A 22,121-nucleotide genomic window follows, 5' to 3' on the forward strand; every position below is an offset into this window, starting at 1 on the left:
AAAGGACACACAAGAGGGTGTGTGTGTGTGAGAGACAAAGTCTCACATCCCAGGTGATGTTCAGCAGTTAGCTGGAGCTAGTGGAGATGGTAACATCATCTAGCTCCCTCTCTCTGGCCCAGTCTGGTCAGGATATCTCTTGGGATCAGGAGGACAAAGCCCAAATGTGTTATGGTAGATGCTGGGGTCCCAGTGGGAGTGGCAGCTATGAGGATGAACTCACTCTTTCCTGTTCTCCTGTCTTGTAGTCAGACAGCACTCGTATCTGTCACACTTTCAGGGTAACTGCTGTTGTATTCTCCTCTCCACGGTCCACTCCAAGAGTGCCCAGTCAGGTCTCAGGTCTGCAGCTGTCAGCTGTCTCTGAGTAAAAAGAACAGGAGTACTTGTGGCACCTTAGAGACTAACAAAAAATTATTTGAGCATAAGCTTTTGTGGGCTACAGCCCACTTCATCAGATGCATAGAATGGAATATATATATATACATACAGATGTTAGGTCCAAGGAAAATGGAGTATAGAACAGGTTGTTTGGCCAGCTTAGCCAAAGTTAGGCTAACTGTAGTTGCTGGGCCATTCCTGTCTCTCTGTGAAACATGAGGACATGCTTGCTTGGGCTTCAAAGAATGAGATAAAGGGGGGGACCATATTCTTGTACCAAATGTACTAGGAACGGTTTGTTTGGACATATGGAGACTTGCAGTCACCACTCCCTGTTTCTGTTCTTAACTCCCCACTTTCTCCTAGTTTCTAGTGCATGACGAAAAAGCTGATAAGAAGCTGCTGAGGAATCATGAACTGTTTGTACTGTCAAAGAACATAGATATGCATGAATATTAGAAGCTTTTAACTAGTAAAGGAGGGGATTGGGTTGCTTTAACTATGACGCGACGGAACTGTCTATATAATCTCACTAGTTATTGTAATCGTGGCTGGTTCTCTCTGGAGACGGGCCGCTCTCTATTGTTGTGTGCACTCTTCAATAAAGAGCTTGTATTGGACCTTGCTGGTGTTGCCTGTCTCTCACTCTGCGGTCAGACAACGAACCTTGCCGTCTGGGTTAAAAAGTCCCTGACAAATTTGGCGACTCCGCCGGGACTCGTCTGACTCTCCGGTGCGGGATCAGACACCGAAGCAACGCAGCGCGCATCCTCTGGCTTCGAGGAGCCTTGCCCGGTAACCTGATCCCTGCATCGGCGATAAGGCGAGTTCTGTGAACCAGCTGAAGCCCGTAGAAACCCAGCAATGTCCACCTACCCGTTGAGTAGGATCCAGGTCTTCGGGGTTCGAGTCCCTGGGGAGGTCAGGTCTTTGGAGTTCGAGTCCCTGAATAAGGTAAGCGATCGCCATAAAGGGGTTAGAGTCCCCGGGAAAGGGGTTAGAGTCCCCAGTGAGGGGTTAGAGTCCCCGGAGTAGGGTTAGAGTCCCTACAGGCTAAATGGGACAGTTTGGCAGCAAGTGCCCGGGGGACGCCCCGTTGTCTCTGGTACTTAGAAATTGGAAGGAAATCTCTGGAACAACCGGTTTGACTAAATCTAAATGAGAAACTTATGCCAAATTCAATGGCCTTCCTTTACTACCCATTTGTCCCCGACTAAAGACTGGCCAAGGTGCAGAACCTTTTCTGTTGACAGGATGGATTCCCTCAGAAATATCCTAGTTGATCTTAGACCAGGACAAATGGATTATTTATTTGTATGGTATAACTATAAACCAAAAGAAAAACTGCTTTCGGCCCCAGCTGGCTGTGAAAAAATATAGACAGAGGCAAACCAAAGGCAGTACAAGTTACAGTGCTGAGATTACATTTGCAAAGCTTAACTATCCAGTGAGATCCAACAGTCTGCCTTTGAGACCCTGGAGCTGGTGTGGTTTGGGGACGCTGAAGAAGCCCCAGGCAGCCGGCCTGGACTGGAATCTCTGAAAGAGACCTCAGGGTGTAAAAGAACAGCCCTCCCAAGAGTGAGAAGTTAACTCTATAGTTGCTAAAGGGAATTAAGCAGTGAAACTTGGTAAGAATTTCTGTAAGTAATCCAGGCAAAAAGTTATTTAAGTGGAATTATTCGACTATGAATACGTTAGTCTAATTTGCTGAAGAACACTCCTGCTGTGTACAATCTGTATTTTATAAGTTTAAGATAAACTGGTATTGTTTAAAGTTGCAAAAACTGAGAATACTTTTGCCAGGCACAGGAAACTAGTGTTGTTTAAGGTATTTAGCATTTAATCCTTAAAATGACTTAATGCTACAAAATTTAAAATGTTTTAAATAAAGACCAAAAGTTGTGGCTGCAGCAGGGTAGTCAAAGCCAGAAGAATATAAGATTTAAATTTGTTTTTGGGTAACAAAATAGCAAATAAAAAATCTAGTAAAGAGATAGAAAGACAGTGCCCCTGGCTCTGTGTGGTCGAGCTGTCACTTTGCTGTGGGTGCATGGAGATTTTGTAAGCATAAAAAAAAATAGTTACACCTTGTGTAGAAATTGATGTGGCTAGTGTTGTAGAAATTGAATTGTGGAGAGGATGTGCATTTTCCCCAGAATATGTGCAGTGTATATTGTAGCAAAGGTAAAAGAAATGCAAACTTGCCAATATAGGTTGTGTTGTCGTTTTCAAATCACTGTGTGTTTGAAAGCAGAAGTTAGAAGTAAAAGGCAATCAAAAGTCTAAGAAAGTTAATTGTGTCCTTTTTTAAAGTAAGAATCTTTAAGCTGTAGATAGCTTTAGATCTAGAAGCAAGCCAGAAAGCATCTGTATTAATGCAATTTTCCAACTAATAAGGTAGAAGCCACTGAAACCTGGGCTGCCTATAAAACAAATACAAGGAAATATGGGGTAATTCCTCAGTTTTGCCTAAAATCAACAAGAGTATGTGTATATAAAGGAAATATTTTAAGTAAATAATGTCTTTCAAATCATCAGAGAAAACGGATACCAGCTGAACAGCATTCAACGTACCATGCATTTACTGGTACAATAAAAATTATTTTTGTGTTCTTTGTCCTGTCTTGTAGTGTTTGTCTTGTGGCCAAAATTGTTGTGTTTAATATTTTCATAAGACAGTCTAGTTCAAAATTAAATAAAACGGTTAAATAAAAAAGCAAATACTAGTTTTATTCAACTTAGAATACAATGTGTTTAAATAAATCAAGAAAAATGTGATATACTAAAGTCTAATACATTTGCTTAAGTAAAAAAAAAAAAAAAAAAAAAAAAGCTTTTAATTAAAAAAAATGTTGTTAAAATTTGCATATCAACAGTCTTTGGAAGCAAGGACATGGAAAGTTAACCCATTCCCCATATTGCACATGGGATCCTTCTGGCTATCTCAGATTTCTAGCCAGAGGGCTGGGGAGAGAAGAAAGCTATTGGACACGAGAGGTTGTACCAAGTGGACTCCTCAAAGGTGGGTGTGCTTGTCCTGGTTTGTTGCTCCAAAGCTCTGTATAGAAGTTATTTTACTAGAAGAGTGTATATGGCATACATTAAATAATAAGACTAATGTACTGTATAATGGCAATGTGTATGTGTTCATTGTTGAAAAAAAGTGTATGAGTGAAAAGTGAAAGTTTCCTTTGTAGGTTAAAAAAAGCCAAAAAAGAAAGAAAGAAAAAAAAACAGAACGAGTTAACTAAAAAAAAAAATAGCTAGCAAGCTCAGTCTAAAAATAAGATGCTGGCCCATCCAAGGGCACTGCCCACAGCTAAGACTTGGCTGACAGCCAAGAAAAGGGGGGCCTGAATGTGCCCAAGCAGCTGTAAAATCTGCAAAACACTGCCAGGCATTAATGAAATGTGTCAGGTTTTTCTCACAGGTAAAGAAGTGCTACCTAAAGACCGTAGCAGCCCTGCCATTCATTGAAACCAGGAGACTGAGTCTACGTAAAGTCCATCAACGAAAGACTGCTTTGACTCCATGCTGGAAAGGCCCTTTCCAAGTCCTGTTAACCACCAACACCGCTGTGAAGTGCCAAGGACTGCCTACCTGGACTCATGTTTTTCACTGCAAAAAGACCCCTCCACCTCGGGAGGACTCTCCGACTGATGATCAGCCTATTCCTCCTTCTAACTCTGCTGTGCCTTCTGGACAGCAGGGAAAAGAAAAAAAAGACAAAGTGAAGTGCTAGTAACCTCTCCCTTGTCCACTGACAGACCTACTGTGCCTTTGGATTTTTTTCCTAAAAAAAGCAAAACCCATTACAAGGTGATGTGCTAGTAACCTCTCCCCTGTATGATGCTGAACCACACTGTTTCAGAAAAAAAGAAGAAGGAACACTTACTCCATTGAAACCACCAAAGTCCAGGAATTCCTGATTACAAAAAAAAATTAAGAACTGACCCTGGTGAAAAAACAAAGAATTATACACTGGCAGGAAGAAACTTGTGGGACCCATGCTTGGGAATGTGGTTTTGATTGAATTTTGGGGTTTATTCTACAGGCTGCGCCCTGTGTTTTGAATAAGTCCTTCAGCATGTATTGCCCTCCCTAATTAAATTTTAAATGCAAAAAGGGCTGTATTAGATTAGCACAACAGAAGGCTTAAGTTATTTCCTCTAGAAAAAAAAGAGACTTGACCGGATCCCTATGGGATAAGGCCAATAGTACAGCAGCAGTTTAAAATATTTTTAAAAAACCAAAAACATAATAAGAAATTAGAGCAACTAAAGAAGGCCACAAGCCTTATTTGTAGAGCACAGCTAACCCAGGTACAGGCTGGAATTAGTGAGTTACATGTTATCTCCGTCCTTAGTTCTATGACCCAGAAGTTGCTGACAGAGATAGTATTGAATATCACTGAGGCTGAGAAGGCATTGCAGTGGGATCTAGCATGTTCAGGCTTGGCCCACTGCCCTTACAGACACATCAGGAGTACCATCTGATCTGTGGCCATAAAGAAATACTTGGAGACTTCCTGGTGGAAGTGCGGACATTCTCAATGCTCCTTCCAAGCATATAGACCGGTTAGGGAGGTGTGGGCTCCCACATACCGAATCCTGCCGGGTCCATGAGAAAGATGCATGTGGGATTGGGTAATTCACCGAGACATCTGGGAAATTAGACTAACGCCGATGCCCTGGTAGACTTGGCAACCACACAGAGAAAACTAAGGCAGATGGTTCTCCAGAACCACTTGGCTCTAGATATTTTACTGAACATGTGCATTAATTGGACAAGAATGCTGTGTGTATGTCCCAGACGTTTATAATGCCACTTAAAAAAAGAGCAAACCACCTTATGGAAGTAGCAAAGGACCACGGAGGGAAGCGAATTGAATCCTGGTGGAGTAACCTGTTCAATTGGATTCCAGATATAGGTAGTTGGCTCCATAATGTACTCCGAAGCACCGTTGTAATTACATGCGGCTTACTGGCCTTGTATGTTATAATAAAAGTTGAACGTTGGATGGGCGCCAAGGTGTGTTCTGCCCAAAAGTAACCAACCCCAGTCTTTCTGCTCAGTAGTTGTCCCAGGAGTCCCTTCGAGGTACTCCAGGGACAAAGGGGGGACTGTTAGGTCCAAGGAAAATGGAGTATAGAACAGGTTGTTTGGCCAGCTTAGCCAAAGTTAGGCTAACTGTAGTTGCTGGGCCATTCCTGTCTCTCTGTGAAACATGAGGACATGCTTGCTTGGGCTTCAAAGAATGAGATAAAGGGGGGGACCATATTCTTGTACCAAATGTACTAGGAACGGTTTGTTTGGACATATGGAGACTTGCAGTCACCACTCCCTGTTTCTGTTCTTAACTCCCCACTTTCTCCTAGTTTCTAGTGCATGACGAAAAAGCTGATAAGAAGCTGCTGAGGAATCATGAACTGTTTGTACTGTCAAAGAACATAGATATGCATGAATATTAGAAGCTTTTAACTAGTAAAGGAGGGGATTGGGTTGCTTTAACTATGACGCGACGGAACTGTCTATATAATCTCACTAGTTATTGTAATCGTGGCTGGTTCTCTCTGGAGACGGGCCGCTCTCTATTGTTGTGTGCACTCTTCAATAAAGAGCTTGTATTGGACCTTGCTGGTGTTGCCTGTCTCTCACTCTGCGGTCAGACAACGAACCTTGCCGTCTGGGTTAAAAAGTCCCTGACACAGAGAACATGAAAAGGTGGAAGTAGCCATACCAACTGTAAGAGGCTAATTAATTAAGATGAGGTATTATCAGCAGGAGAAAAAAAAACTTTTGTAGTGATAATCAAGATGGCCCATTTTAGACATTTGACAAGAAGGTGTGAGGATACCTAACATGGGGAAATAGATTCAATATAACCCAGTCATTACACATATTGAATCTATTTCTCCATGTTAAGTATCATGTTAGCAGAGAGAACACATGAAGACAGGTACTACTGCAGAGAAGGATTTGGAAGAGCCCTCTGAGGGAAGGTATCAGAAAGAGACGCCATCGGCCAGAAGGCACGGGATACGTTGTCCTAGGGATGGAGGTTCCATGACCATCACTCCCAAGAGGAGGAGACGGGTGGTGATGGTCAGGGACTCCTTCCTAAGGGGTACAGAGTCATCCTTCTGCCGACCAGACTGGGAGACTCGAGAAGTGTGCTGCTTGCCTGGAGCTAGAATCCAGTATGTGATGGAGTGTTTGCCAAGACTGATCAAGACCTCGGACCACTACCCCTTTCTACTTCTCCACATGTACACTGCAGACTACATTTCTCTGGGAAGAAGGATAAAGGAGTTGAGGTGCAAGTCATGTTCTCGTCCATCCTCCCTGTTGAAGGAAAAGGTGCAGGTAGGGACCGTCGAATTGTGTAGGTGAATGCGTGGTTACGGAGAGAGGGCTTTGGATTCTTCGACCCTGGGATGCTGTTCCAGGAAGAAGGATTGCTAGGAAGAGATGGGATCCACCTAACGAAGAGAGGGAAGAGCATCTTCACAGGCAGGCTTGCTAACCTAGTGAGGAGGGCTTTAAACTAGGTTCACTGGGGGTTGGTGACCTAAGCCCAGAGGTAAGTGGGGGAGTGGGATACCGGGAGGAAACACAAGGAGGAGGGTACAAGACCTCCTGATTCATACTGAGAAAGCAGGGCAATTGGCTAGTTATCTTAGGTGCGTGTACACGAACTCAAGAAACCTGGGAAACAAGCAGGAAGAATTGGAAGTCCTGGCACAATCAAGGAACTATGGCGAGATTGGAATAACAAAAACTTGGTGGGGCAGTTCACATGACTGGAGCACTATCATGGATGGGTATAAACTGTTCAGGAAGGACAGGTGGGGGAGAAAAGGTGGAGGAGTTGTATTGTATGTAAGAGAGTGGTATGATTGCTCTGAGCTCCAGTGAGAAAAGCCTGTTGAGAGTCTTTGGGCTAAGTTTAGAGACGAGAGCAACAAGGGTGATGTTGTAGTGGATGTGTGCTATAGACCACCGGATCAAAAGGATGAGGTAGATGAGGCTTTCTTTGGACAACTAACTGAAGTTTCCAGATCACAGGCCCTGGTTCTAATGGGGGACTTCAATCACCCTGACATCTGCTGGGAGAGCAATACAGCAATACAGGAAGTTTTTGTAGAGTGTTGGGGACAACTTCCTGGTACAAGTGCTGGAGGAACCGACTGGGGCCATGCTCCTCTTGACCTGCTGCTTACAAACAGGGAAAAATTGGTAGGGGAAGTAGAAGTGGGTGGCAACCTAGGCAGCAGTGACTAGGTCAAGTTCAGGATCCTGACAAAAGGAAGAAAGGAGAGTAGCAAAGTACGGACTCTTGACTTCAGAAAAGCAGACTTTGACTCCCTCAAGGAACTGATGGGCAGGATCCTCTGGGAAGCTAATATGAGGGCACAAGGAGTCCAGGAGAGCTGGAGAGCTGTATTTTAAAGAAGCCTTACTGAGGGTGCAGGAACAAACCATCCCGAACTGCAGAAAAAATAGCAAATATGGCAGGTGACCAGCTTGGCTTCACAGTGAAATCTTCGGTGAGCTTAAACTCAAAAAGGAAGCTTACAAGATGTGGAAATTTGGACAGATGACTAGGGAGGAGTATAAAAATATTGCTAGAGCATGTAGGGGTGTAATCCAGAAGGCCAAGGGACAACTGGAGTTGCAGCTTGCAAGGGATGTGAAGGGTAACAAGAAGGGTTTCTACAGGTATTTTAGCAACAAGAAGGTCAGGGAAAGTGTGGGACCCTTACTGAATGAAGGAGGCAACATAATGACAGATGGTGTGAAAAAAGCTGAAGCATTCAATGCTTTTTTTGTCTGGGTCTTCACAGACAAGGTCAGCTCCCAGACTGCTGCACTGGGCAACACAGTATGGGGAGGAGGTGAGCAGCCCTCAGTGGTGAAAGAACAGGTTAAGGACTATTTAGAAAAGCTGGACTTACACAAGTCCATAGGTCCAGATCTAATGCATCCAAGGGTGTTGAGGAAATTGGATGATGTGATTGCAGAGCCATTGGCCATTATCTTTGAAAATTTGTGGCAATCAGGGGAGGTCCCGGACGATTGGAAAAAGGCAAATATAGTGCCCATATTTTAAAAAGGAAAGAAAGAGAACCAGGGAAACTACAGACCAGTCAGCCTCACTTCAGTCCCCAGCAAAATCATGGAGCAGGTACTCAAGGAATCCATTTTCAAGCACTTGGAGGAGAGGAAGATGATCAGGAACAGTCAACATGGATTCACCAAGGGCAAGTCATGCCTGACCAACCTGAATGCCTTCTATGATGAGATAACTGGCTCTGTGGATATGGGGAAAGCGGTGGACATGATATATCTTGACTTTAGCAAAGCTTTTGATATGGTCTCCCACAGTATTCTTGCCAGCAAATTAAAGAAGTATGGATTGGATGAATGGACTATAAGGTGGATAGAAAGTTGGCTAGATTGTTTGGCTCAATGGGTAGTGACCAACGGCTCGATATCTAGTTGGCAGCCGGTATCAAGCTGAGTGCCCCAGGGGTCAGTCCTGGGGCTGGTTTTGTTCAACATCTTTATTAATGATCTGGATGATGGGATTGATTGCACCCTCAGCAAGTTCGCAGATGACACTAAATTTGGGGGAGAGGTAGATATGCTGGAGGGTAGGGATGGGATCCAGAGTGACCTAGACAAATTGGAGGATTGGGCCAAAAGAATTCTAATGAGGTTCAACAAGGACAAGTGCAGAGTCCTGCATTTAGGAAGGAAGATTCCCATGCACCACTACAGGCTGGGGACTGACTGGCTAAGCAACAGTTCTGCAGAAAAGGACCTGGGGATTACAGTGGATGAGAAGCTGGATATGAGTCAGCAGTGTGCCCTTGTTGCCAAGGCCAAAGGCATATTGGGCTGTATTAGTAGGAGCATTGCAAGAAGATCGAGGGAAGTGATTATTCCCCTCTATTTGACACTGGTGAGGCCACACTTGGAGCATTGCATCCAGTTTTGGTCCCCCCACTACAGAAGGGATGTGGACAAATTGGAGAGAGTCCAGTGGAGGGCAACAAAAATGATTAGGGGTCTGGGGCACATGACTGACGAGGAGAGGCTGAGGGAACTGGGGTTATTTAGTCTGCAGAAGAGAAGAGAGAGGGGTGATTTGATAGCAGCCTTCAACTACCTGAGAGGGGGTTCCAAAGAGGATGGAGCTAGGTTGTTCTCAGTGGTGGCAGATGACAGAACAAGGAGCAATGGTCTCAAGTTGCAATGGGGGAGGTCTGGGTTGGATATTAGTAAACACTATTTCACTAGGTGAAGCACTGGAATAGGTTACCTAGGGAGGTGGTAGAATCTCCATCCTTAGAGGTTTTAAAGGCCCGGCTTGACAAAGCCCTGGCTGGGATGATTTAGTTGGTGTTTGTCCTGCTTTGAGCAGGGGATTGGACTAGATGACCTCCTGCGGTCTCTTCGAACCCTAATATTCTATGATTCTAAGACCAATAAACAGATTTCACCACTCAATAAACATCCCAGAAATCACCATCTCCCACATAGGAAGTCTTATAGGCCAAAATCCTTTCCAACCCTTCAGCCAGGGTTGGGGCCTTCCCTCGACCAGAGTGTCATGTTCGTTTTCTGAATCAAAAGGAAGGTCACAGGTCAGTTCAGGCTCATCACTTTACATCAAAAGCCCCCCCCTCCCCCCTCATAGTCTCTGGAAAACCCAGCCTGAACCAGTATATCCAAACCCTTCTAGGGGATGGAAACTCTTTGGAGTTGTTTAGTCTCAGTGATTCACCTTAACAACAACTCCCCACCCCCAAACTGTTTTTTCATTCCTAGAGGAGCTGTGGTAACCCTCTCTCATGGAGTAGAACACAATTATACATAAGCCATTCATAAATTTAAAACAACAGCCTCCCAAAGATACTGCATGGGGTTGTAATATCTGTCAGAGCAACCGTCTGTATTCTCCCTCCAGAGTCTCTTTTTGAGGACCCTAAAAGGCAGCGATGGGTGGAAGAGCCCATCCTCTCCTTATATTATCCACCCATTAGGCCTAATTTCCAACACATCACTTGTGGTCTATTATGTCCTAGTCTCACACTGTTCTTGCTGATCAAGCAAGATTTTAAGAGTCCTTGAATTATATCAGCAGGCCTATTTGTTTGGCCTTAGTCTCTTTGGCTCCCTTTTGCTCCTTTTCTTATCAAAACTTTTGTTGCTATAAGTCAATGTGACATCTCATGAACTTTCATGTACTTCTCACACTGGACTTTACAATTAGGGTAAATTTGTAGGCCCAATTATTACAACATGACAAAGGGAGAACTAGGCGCGAGTGGGCAAAGATAATGGGACTGGAAGCGGGGGCAGTAATACTGGCACTGGGAGTGTGGTTGGGAGACTGGGACTGGGAGCGGGAGCATGGAGGGGGTGACTAGGACTGTCTGGTCAATGAGACTGGAACTAGGATGGGAAGACTGGGAGTGACTAAATGAGGAGACTGGAACTAGCTAGGAGAGGAGCCTTGGGTGGGAAAGAGACAGGAATATGGGGATGGGCCAGAAGAGGTAAAGTTTGGTTGGGGGTGGCATTAGAGTAGGCTCCCCTCCAGAACCTGGAATGGAACTCAAAATTCTTGAATCTAACCCTTCCTTTGCTGTCAGCAAATAATCATGAAATCTATTGGTAAAGTGAATCTCATTTCTATCTACTGCTGATCTACATTGAGGATTACAACCTACTAGTACTATTGGTTACACCATTAGCTTAAGTGGCTGAGCTCTGTGCCATGGATCTGAAGGGTTCAGCTAGGGTCGTCCTTAGGCATATGCAGCATACGCGGCTGCGTAGGGCACCTGAAAATTTTGGGCACCCCTGGGTCTTAGTGTTCACCCTTTGCCTCTTCCTATCCCTGTTCTGACCCTTCCTGCAGGCTCCCACAGCTGGCTTCTGCAGGTTTGTGAGTCTTCCTCCGAGGGGATCTAGTAACTTAAAAGTGAAAAAGCCTCCCAGCCTTTCAGACCTATTAGCACAACACTGAAACTGTTAAAGAGCCATTCAAGCGGTAAGGAAGCCATTTAACAGGCATTTGCCAACCCCCAGGTATATACAGGGCCGGCTCCAGGGTTTTGGCCACCCCAAGCAGCCAAACAAAACAAAACAAAAAGAGCCGCGATCGCGATCTGCGGCGGCAATTCGGCGGGAGGTCCTTCGCTCCGAGCAGGAGTGAGGGACCGTCCACTGAATTGCCGCCAAACAGCTGGACCTGCCACCCCTCTCCAAAGTGGCCGCCCCAAGCACCTTCTTGGTAAACTGGTGCCTGGAGCCGGCCCTGGGTATATACTGTCAGTTTCTGAATTTACTGACAAAACAGTTGTGCATGACTGTAATATTTACTCAGAACATGTCAGCCTACAGGACCTTAGTTTAAAATTTGCTTTAAAAATATGTCATTAGTGTGTTGCTAAAGATGATAATCACATCTCTAAAAATCCTTGCATAGATTTTTAGATGCACAATCTGAGTATTCATCTTTAGCCTTAAATGCTTTATTCAGACATATCATTTTTTAAATAAATCCTTCAAAGGGCCACCCTGATCTAAAATACACATTTTAATTTTAATTACTATAGTACAAAAAACGTGCTTCCAAAGTCTTCCTGTCCTTTTTGTCCATCTCTTTCTCCCTTCACCCCCCTTTTGAAAAGAGCCTTTAAAGGGACAACACCCCTTTTCTTCCAGATTGCTGGACAAACGAGTTTCCTTTTCTTTACTTCTGACTGTTTGATGAACTAGTTTTAAGAGAAACCACTAGCAAAATCAGTTCCTTAGTAAGATATAAAATCCTTTGTTATGCCTAAAATCTTTGAAAACATATTTTTTAAAGTTGGTGAAATTTCATAAACATGTCTATTGTTAAGGAGATCACACAAAGTAAATTAGTGTTCCCTTTTTCTAAAAGCAATGAAGATTGTTATAAACACACTAAACCTCTGTGACTGATTAATTTAAAATAATGTCTTTGTTTCAGTCAGTTAAATATGTAGTAATCTGAAATGATTACTTTATGAAGGCTTAAGAGGACATTTAAAATATAAAATCAGCTTAGAAATACTGATTAAGAAAATGTAAAACAGAGAAGAGCTGCATCATGTATTCCATAATATTTAATGTTGTATTCAGCAGGATAGCTGGCTTGTTCTTACTACAAAGTTTTTGCAAATAAATCTCTGACAAACTTCAGGGTATATCAAAAAACTCGCAACTGACATTTTTTATTCCCAAATTTAGTGCTTTTAATTAGGTACCTTCTGCATGTCCAGTCTTTACCTTCTGGCATGCAGTGGAAAACATGCTCCATTTTCTTTAAGAAGAAATTGCAGAAGAGTGGTTTTTACAAATGTCATTTGCTTCATTCGGGTTCAGGGATTTGGCTGGAAGGGGGCGAGCAACGTTGGGGAGGGAAAGAGAGGAGGGAGACAGTGGGGAGAGGGCGAGGTCTGGGCAGAGTGGGGATGGAGCCTGGGGCAGTGCAGGGGTGGAGTATGGGCAGGGCCACAGGCAAAAGAGGTGGGCTGGGGAGCTAGCCTCCCCAAGTGGCAGCTTCACCCACGGCCCATGACAGCAGGTAAGAGTGGGTTGGCTCCCGCACACCCAGCACGCATTGCAGTGTCCTTAGGCAGGGGCCGTATTCACAGAGTCAAATGTATTGATGCCGTGAGTTCTGCCTGAGGGAGAGGGTACGGGCGTCTCTGTGGGGAACTGGGCTTCTCCGCTGCCGTGAGGCGGGCCAGGCAGCTCGGTAACCTTTGCTGCCTCCCCCTCCCTCCCGCGGGCTGCGAGCCCAGGCTGCGGTCGGGCATAGGGCCACCAGTTTAATAATACTGCGTAGGGCTCCATAAATCCTTAGGACGGCCCTGGGTTCAGCCCTGCTGTTGACCTGGGTGGGTTGCAATATAATGTCACAGGATGGAATTTCTGTTTCTTCTGGGCTTTTTTAAAAACGGAGGAAATTATACACACTCACACAATCTTAAAAGAATATTATTAAGCTTCCAAAGTTAAGCATTCAATAGTTGTCAGAAAATAGATTGCCCGTGTAACCTTAATTTGGCCTCCTACTGTGTATGCATTATGAGACAGTTTAATTATTTCTCATGCATGAGCAATATATAGTTATATTGCTGCCTTGCATGCTCTCCAGACTTGCACAGTCTTTCTTCCGATGTCCCACTTCGAACAATATATTTGAAGATGCTGGGGTGAAATCCTTGCCCCACTGAAGTCTATGGCAACATTCCCATTGACTTCAATGGAGCCAAGATTTCACCCCAGGTCCCAGAAAACAAATATATGAGCTTCTCTCGTTTGAAAGGAAAAGAATGAATCTGGAATATTTTCCTTCAGAATTGAAAGACTTAACTTTTATTGTGTAAGGTTCAGATTAGGTCTTTATAAGAGTGACAAATCTATCATTTTGGTTGTGGTTGTAGATTGACTAAACTCTTTTGTGTGTGTGTGTTCAGGCTGTGGGTAGGTATCACTTGTAATTCCAAGTATGAGACAAAGCTATAATCAGGGTACTGTAACTACAGTCATTTTGTTACTCCCTCCTGGTTCTCAATGGGCGGCTAATAACTATTTTTATGCTGTATATCTATGCTCAGCTTTATTAAAGTGCAGAACTATCGGGAGTAAAATTGTGCTTGGATCTTTTCTACTCTCAGGAAGAAGTTACCAAGCATTGAAAGAATAAGTGGTAGCTACACACTATGATTTACAGAATTTGTTCCTAGCATTCAGTTCTACTAAACTTGTCAGAATATTCTCAGTCTTGATGCCTCATTTCTTCTGCAAGAATTCAGGAATGCTTAAAAATGCATTTTGAAATGTTCATATTCTGTCTGACATGTTATGGAGACATCTGTTTACCTTAGAAACACAATTCATGGGCACTCAGCCTCAACTGAATTTCTGTTGAAGCTGTAAGTTAGTGTCTAAGTGCTTTGGGATTCAGCTGACAGAAGAGTTTTCTGTCACTTCGTTCCTTCTCCACATGTTTTCAAGTCTGAAGCAACATACAATGTGTGACAAAGTTCCTCCTCTATCTTGTTGGGTCCTGTGCTTATTGGCAAATTTTCTTGCCTCAGAGATTCAACATGTGGGTTGGGGAACAGCCCAGAGACCTTCCCCTCTGGAAGAACCCACAGTCCAGGTCAATTGGGAGGTTTGGGGGGAACCCAGGTCCACCCTTTACTCCGGGTTCCAGCCCAGGGCCCTGTGGACTGCAGCTGTCTATAGTGCCTCCTGTAACAGCTGCATGACAGCTACAACTCCCTGGAATACTTCCCCATGGCCTCCTCCAAACACCTTCCTTATTCTCACCACAGGACCTTCCTCCTGGTGTCTGATAACATTTGTGCTCCTCAGTCCTCCAGCAGCACACCCTCACCCTCTCACTCTCCCTCTCAGCTCCTTGTGCCTCTTGCTCCCAGCTCCTCACACTCACATCACAAACTGAAGTGAGCTCCTTTTAAAACCCAGCTGCCCTGATTAGCCTGCCTTAATTGATTCTAGCAGCTTCTTCTTAATTGGCTCCAGGTGTCCTAATTAGCCTGCCTGCCTTAACTGGTTCTAGCAGGTTCCTGATTACTCTAGTGCAGCCCCTGCTCTGGTCACTCAAGGAACAGAAAACTACTCATCCAGTGACCAGTATATTTGCCCTCTACCAGACTCCTGTACCCCACTGGTCTGGGTCTGTCACATATGTTACATATGATTAATCCCTGCATCATTTTATCCCCAGTTAAAAACATGCTATTTGCAAGAGGGATACAAGGCACAGCACACAAGATAAATATTTGTGACTGATTGATTTTATACCATTCTTAATGTGGAATGAATGCAAGGTAGTGTGGGCACTTGCCACTCAATGATTTTGCTCAGTCTTAATTGGGCAGTACTTATATTATTGACAGCAGTGATCTCCAACCTTTTTATACACAAGATCACTTTTTGAATTTAAGTGAAACCCCGCCCCTTCCCTGAGGCCCCACCCCTTCCCTGAGGCCCCACCCCTTACCCAAAGCCCTGCCCCGCTCACTTCATTTGCTTGCTCTCCCCCACCCTCACCCTCTTTCACCAGGCTGGGGCAGGGGCTGAGGGCTTTGGAGTGTGTGGGGGGGCTCTGAGCTGAGCCTGGGGCAGGGGGTTGGGGTGAGGGGTGCAAGCTCTGGGAGGGATTTTGGGTGCAAAAGGGGGCTCCAGGCTGGGGCACAGTATTAGGGTATAGGAGGGGGTACGGGATGCTGGCTCTGGGAGGGGGCTCAGGGCTGGGGCAGGAGCTTGGGGTGCAGGAGGGTGTTTGAGGTGCAGGAGGGGGGTATGGGGTGCTGGCTCTGGGAGGGGGATCAGGGTTGGAGGTTGAGGTGCAGGCTCCTGCCAGGGGGCACGTACCTCGGGCGGCTCCCGGTTGGTGGCGCAGTGGGGCTAAAGCAGGCTCCCTGCCTGCCCCGGCCCCAAGTCGCTCTTGGAAGTGGTCAACACACCCCTGCAGCCCTTTAAGGGTGGGTATGTGGCTTAGAGTGCTGCCCCTCTCTCCAGGCACCACCCCCGCAGCTCCCATTGGCCGCAGCTCCCCATTCCTGGCCAATAGGAGCTGCGGGGGTGATGCTTGCAGGCAGCAGCAGTGCGTGGAGATCCCTTGCCCTCCCCCCCGCCTGGGCTCCAGGGGCATGCTGGCCACTTCTGGGAGTGGTGTGGGGCCGCGGCAGCCTCGCTGTGCCGCTGCAGCCGGAGATCGTAATCGACTGGGAAAGTCTCCAGGATTGACCAGTCGATCACGATTGACCAGTTGGTGACCACTGATTTAAAGCATGTCATGAAAATACGTACCTACTTTTTCACTAACAAGATGCTCTGCACAAAAGTCTTTTCTTTTCTTTTCTTAACAGGTATGTTAGTTATCCTCTTATTTATTTAATAATAATCATGCAGTCCAGCATGTGGACAGCATTTTCTGGTTTCTGCCCTGGCACTGTTATACTCACAAACATTGCTCTATATTTTTTTTATTCAATAAGTAACCCAGTTTCAGATCAACTTACAATTTATAATCTCTCTTGTTAACTAATAAATACGTTCCAGCTGTTTTTGAAGGGGTCTTAAGCAGATCAAGAGCAAGGGCGCTGTAGATGGAAGTAATGTGTTTTGCTATTAATCTAGTTAACATCCTATAAAATCCAGTCTCTTTCATCACTCAGTGGGTATGCTTATTCTTTGTTGCTGTAAGTTCTTTTAAAGTGTCTGTCATCAAGTATAGTTTATTAAAGATTTGGTGCCTTGGGCAATACAAACTAACTGGTTCCTTAGCACTGTAACAATGTATAAAGGACACTACACAGCCAGAAAACTAAGGGACGGATCCACCACTGGTTTAAATAATTATAGCTCTGTAGATGTCAGCTAAGCTGTGTCACTTTACACATGTTGAGGATCTCGCCCCAAAACTAAAAATAATTCTGTGACAAAATTAGCATACATTAAGGACTTTAAGTTTCATTCATAGATTTTAAGGCCAGAAAGGATCATTGGACAGTCTAGTCTGACCTCCTGTATAACACACGTTCACTCAGTGATCCCAGTATTGAGCCCATAACTTGTGTTTGGTTAAAGTATATTTTTCAGACACCCAGTCTTAATCTTAAAGACATAAAGAGATGGAGAATCCACCACTTCACTTAGGAGTTTCTTCCAATGGTTCATCACAGTCACTGTTAAAAATCTGGGCCTTATTTCTAATTTAACTTTGTCTGTCTTTAACTTGCAGTCATTGAAAATGCTGTTGAGTGATGGAATACTGCAAAATGACCATTTCTTCCGGCCATTCCTGAGAGCAAAGCAATAACGGATTCTTCAGCCACTGTCGTAACTGTTACAGAGACTCTGGAATTGAGTGAAAAAGTTTTGTGCTGCTCCCAGAGGTATGTAAAATATTCACAGTGAAATGCAGAAATGCACCAAGCATTTTCACATTTCATTGTGAATTTGAATTTGGTTCTGTTTTTATTACACCTCAGTCCTGCAAACTTTTGCACCTGTATGTTTAAAGTGACTAGTGATTTTGGGTGCCTCCATTTTTTGGTGCCCAACTTGAGATGACATCTTAAAGAGGCCTGACTTTTAGAAACTGCTGAGAAAATCAGTCCCCTTTAAAGTGTCTCAAATTATGCACCTAAAATAGCAAGTGACTTATGAAAATATAGGTCTTAAGCAGGCGGGTAATTTTACTCATGTAGTAGTCCAGTAAGAAGTCAATAGGGCTACTCATATGAGTAAAGAGAATCACATGCTTAAGTATTTGAAGACTCAGGCCTAAAAATAGGCTGTGAAAACATGTACAATTATTGTTTATTATTTATACTGAAAGTTGTGCCCAAAATATGTTATGTGCTTTCTTAACAAAGAGGAAGACGCTGTTGCTGCCTGAAAGAGTTTACAATCTAAGACAGGCAAAATAGACAAATCAAACAATCAAGACAAACTAGAGATAAACAACATACAAGAAATATTTGCAGTGATGTTAGATATATTTCTTATGTGTTACTTTCCCTTCTCCTTTCTGCCTTAATCGCTCCTCCCGCCTTCTGTCCAGGTGCTCTCTGGTGCCTGCTTTGACATGGTTGCCCGCATGTGCCCAACTTCCATTCTGCCCAACTCATGTCATAGCTTCAAGCTCAGCATGAGAATCTGCGGGAGAGTAGCAACCAGTCAGATGATGGCCATTTCAAAGAAAGTGCCCAAAGAAAGTCAAGTGGGGCAAGGGCAAAGGTCCATATAGCTCTACCTGCAGTCACTGATCATTTATTTTGCTTGCTCTTTCTCACATACACTCCAAAATCAACAGTATTTGGTTTTCAAGTCTTTTCACAGACAGGTGACCGTTTTCATAGAATTTTGCAAAACTAAGAAACCCCCACAAACAAACAGCAATCTTGCCCAGCAGCTAGAAAGGCTGGGAGAGCTCATTTTGTGACATTTTAGAACTCATTTGAAATGAACCCTTTCTAGAGACAGAACAGCATAGGCCTTCAGACATTTGAAGTTCATCTCTTATTTGGCTGTTGCAAAACATGAATTCTAGGCTTGGCTGCTGTGTTTAAGAAATAAAAATTCTAGTCCCAGAAGCAAAGCAAACAGGCATCCTCATTGTTTGGATAGTGCAAGCTTCCATTTAGTTAGGAACAGATGCTTTTAAAATAACAGTTTTCTTGAAAAACAGCAATTTAAATTAAGGACAAAATGGTTATTGCAAGTCAGTTTTCCAAACTCTCTACCTCAGAGTCAGACTTTATAAAACTCAAAACGCCATGAGACTCTCCAATCCCTGCTATCTAGAACTAAACCTCCCTAAGAGCCATGCTCTCCATCATGAAGGAGTGCAGAATGATATTCTTAACTGAGGAATGTCTTTCCCAAGACAAATTAGGGGAAGCTTATTATTATTATTCATTAGCTAGAGAAATTTAAGTGTAGACTGTTTCCATTGTGTTTTGGGGATCCTATTACTTGAAATTTTGTTTCTGATCCAGGGGATAAACAAATAGGAGTCTGTGACAGACTGTACCCTTATGATCGCCACTTTTACAAGATTATGATAAATTTTGTACAAACTGTGCCTTGTGAGGTATCCGTTGAAAACTCATAATCTACTGAACTTTATTGTCTTGGCAAAATGTGTGTAGCAACATTGTATGTAAAGTTATTTTTACTGTTTGAAATTGCTGAGACATGCTTCAAATTTAGAAAAGCAGCCCAAACCAGTTCCTCAGAGACAAAAGGTTAGCCAGCACCTTAGTCAGGTATCAACATCACCCGGGTAAGCTGCCATTCTTTGGCAGGAAGAAGGGTGTGAATGAGAAATTTACATTTTCACCTACCTGCAGGTACTATATCCTGACTTTGGGTCTGCAAACAAAGTCAGTCTTGAGTGCCCATTTAATATTTTTTTTCTAACAAGCATCTTTACATTGCTTTACGTGCATGGGGAGAGAGCCACAAGCTCATCTCATTGACCTGCTTCAAATCCCTCCTCAAAACGCTCATCTCCTGGGACACCTACAAAATGCTCAGCAATGATCAGGCAGCTGGTGTGCTGAGACCACAGCTTTGCATACGGATCGGTGGTGTCGCATTGTTACTTTGCATTCTCTATGGCTCTCTGTTTTAGACACCTGTTGTCTATCCTTTTATACTTAGATTATAAACTCTCTTGGGCAGGGCCCATCTCTTTTGTTCTATGTCTACATGGTGCCTAGCACAATGAGGCCCTAGCTTCTTGGTGCTCTCACCATACAAATAATAGATAACAATAATTAATAAGCATGTCTATAATTTCTGTCCATCTTTTTCTCTAAATTACCTTGTGTTCATGCTGAGGGCAGAGATTACGTCCAGGACCCTGGCCTTGTTTTCCTGCTTTCCAGAACAGGGCTGAGTCTCTTTGCAAGAGATAAGTTGCTGTTTAAAAGCATCATTACATGCTTTGTTAACTATGATGTGGCTGTAGAGTAAACCTACTTGCAATTTGTCATATTTAGCGTCTGGAGGCAAATTAAAAAGAGAAATGCCCCATGATGAGACTGAAGTCACTGAGAAGAGACAGAAAATTGAAATGTTTTCTAAACTGCAGAGACAAGTTCAGAGTGGCATTCACACAAGTGGCTGGAATAATCTCCGCCATCATTATATGCTAAACTTATTCGATCTGCCCTGGCAAGAAACTACTTATGTTTTCTGCACAGCATTCAAATCTAATGCCACACACACACTACATACATCTCACTTATCTGGTGATCTGCACTGAGTAAGCACACTGAGGGACAGTGGTGTGGGGGACAGCTATCAGTGGGCAGACACTGATACAGGAAAAACATGCTTCCATGAGATCTGGAACAGACTTCATAAACACCAGGAAATAAATCCTGCCCAAATCTCCATTGCTCCCATTGGAATGGTTCAGTGGAATGGCTGTGAATTGAACTCAGAGTTTTATGTCCTCTATATAAGTCTGTCCCATGAAGGGGTGACCTAGCCCTTACTTATGCAGCTAGGATTTCCAAAGGAGTCTAAGGGTATTAGGTACTCAACTCCCATTGAACTTCAATGAGATTTAGATGCATAATTCCCTTTGGCTCTTTTTATTAAATCCCAACCATTTTATGTTGTTATGGCTAGACCCTCTCACCTGGCTGATCTATGTTTGCTGCATGATAGAAGGTGGGAGTGGGAGGCAGGGTACAGGTGGCTCTCTGATCCTGAAAACTGGGTCAACCCACTTATAATCTAGAGCAACCTTAAGGCTGCCCTAAATTGTGTTCAAATGCTCATGCCCCTCAGGGACCTTTCTAGTAGCTGGAACACAGCTGGGAGAGAATGGGGTGGCAGAAAGCCACTATGCCATCTCTGTGCCACCCAGGGATTTCCTAGTAGCCTATTAAGTTGAGTTTATAGACTCTGTGTGGTGCTGAATTGTATAGTGTTGGTCTTATGTATCTGGCACTGCACAAAGGCTATCAGTCATTAAAATAAAGCTAGGCCCAAAAGGATGGCTGGGAAAGAAACAGAACAAAAGAAAGGCAAAGAAAAAAATTACTCAAACAGGATTAGCTAATGAAGATGAGTACACATGTTACATAGCTCTGTGATTAGAACCTTCATTACAAGTGCATTATCAAAGGTAACAAAATATATCACCTAGTTGTGCTCTCTGACAGGACAATTCCCCTCAGAGAATTACCCCCCCCCCCCGACTTGTGCTCCATCTCCCTTGATAAGCATAATTTTCACTAAATGCTGTGTATAAATATATGACACACAAACCCAATATATATATTACAAGAACAGTATATATTACAGTACAAGAACTTTATTAAGGTTGCAAAGTCAAGCCCTCAAAAGTAAGGAAAAGCCAGAATGAAGGTTACCTCTGCAACCTTAATTTAGCTACCAAAAGCTAACAAGGCTCTACTGCGCATGTGAGAACTGCATTTTTTCAGAAGTTTATAACTTCGGCCAGTTTTTCCTGGGGATGGCAAAAGACACTGCCCAGACAGTAGGATAATCCCTGTGCCAAATTTCAAATCCCTGGTCTAAAGTATGCTGGTGCTAGAGTTTCTCAATGAAGCAGTTAACCTTAACTGGGCAAATGTAACTATGGGTGCACCACTTATAATCCATAAGTGCACAGACGACCTTAATTCTGTCACTTCCTAACTTTTAAGTGCTGGTCTTTGCAACCTAAATGCACTTGTAGTTTTTGTGTGTGTAATATATATAAACTTCAATGTCGCTTTTCATGTTTTGGGGCAATTAAGCTTTATTACAAGGGTTTTTCTATAAATTTCCTGAAGACTTGATAGATGCTGAATGCAACAAAGTAACATCCTTTTAGAAATGAGTATAGAAGAAACATAGCCCTGACTGTCAATCTGGTGTCACTACTGACTGCATTTTAATTTGATGTTTCCAACCTGCATGGCTCATAAAAAGCAGTGAACAACAAGCCATGAGAGTAAGAAAAACAAAACAGATGCCTTTCTGACTTGCCATAATAGAACTGGAGTTATTTCAGTAACAGCTGGCACTAACTGGATTTGCTTTCCTTGGAACCTAAAAATATATGTCTCTCCATGGTCTCAAAAAAAGAAATTAAATTGAGGCAGAAGACAACTGAGAGC

The 22,121-nt window shown here is 43.6% G+C and overlaps 1 long non-coding RNA gene across 1 annotated transcript; it reads left to right on the forward strand.

Annotated features, from left to right (window-relative positions):
• The first annotated feature begins 491 nt into the window (after positions 1–491).
• Positions 492–6,016, forward strand: LOC135982254 (uncharacterized). Its single transcript, XR_010599497.1, has 2 exons — positions 492–3,406; positions 3,815–6,016. It is a non-coding gene; the product is annotated as an uncharacterized LOC135982254 (long non-coding RNA).
• Positions 6,017–22,121: the final 16,105 nt, after the last annotated feature.

Source organism: Chrysemys picta, chromosome 3 (genome assembly GCF_011386835.1).
Source record: "Chrysemys picta bellii isolate R12L10 chromosome 3, ASM1138683v2, whole genome shotgun sequence".
Lineage (NCBI taxonomy): Eukaryota > Metazoa > Chordata > Testudines > Emydidae > Chrysemys > Chrysemys picta.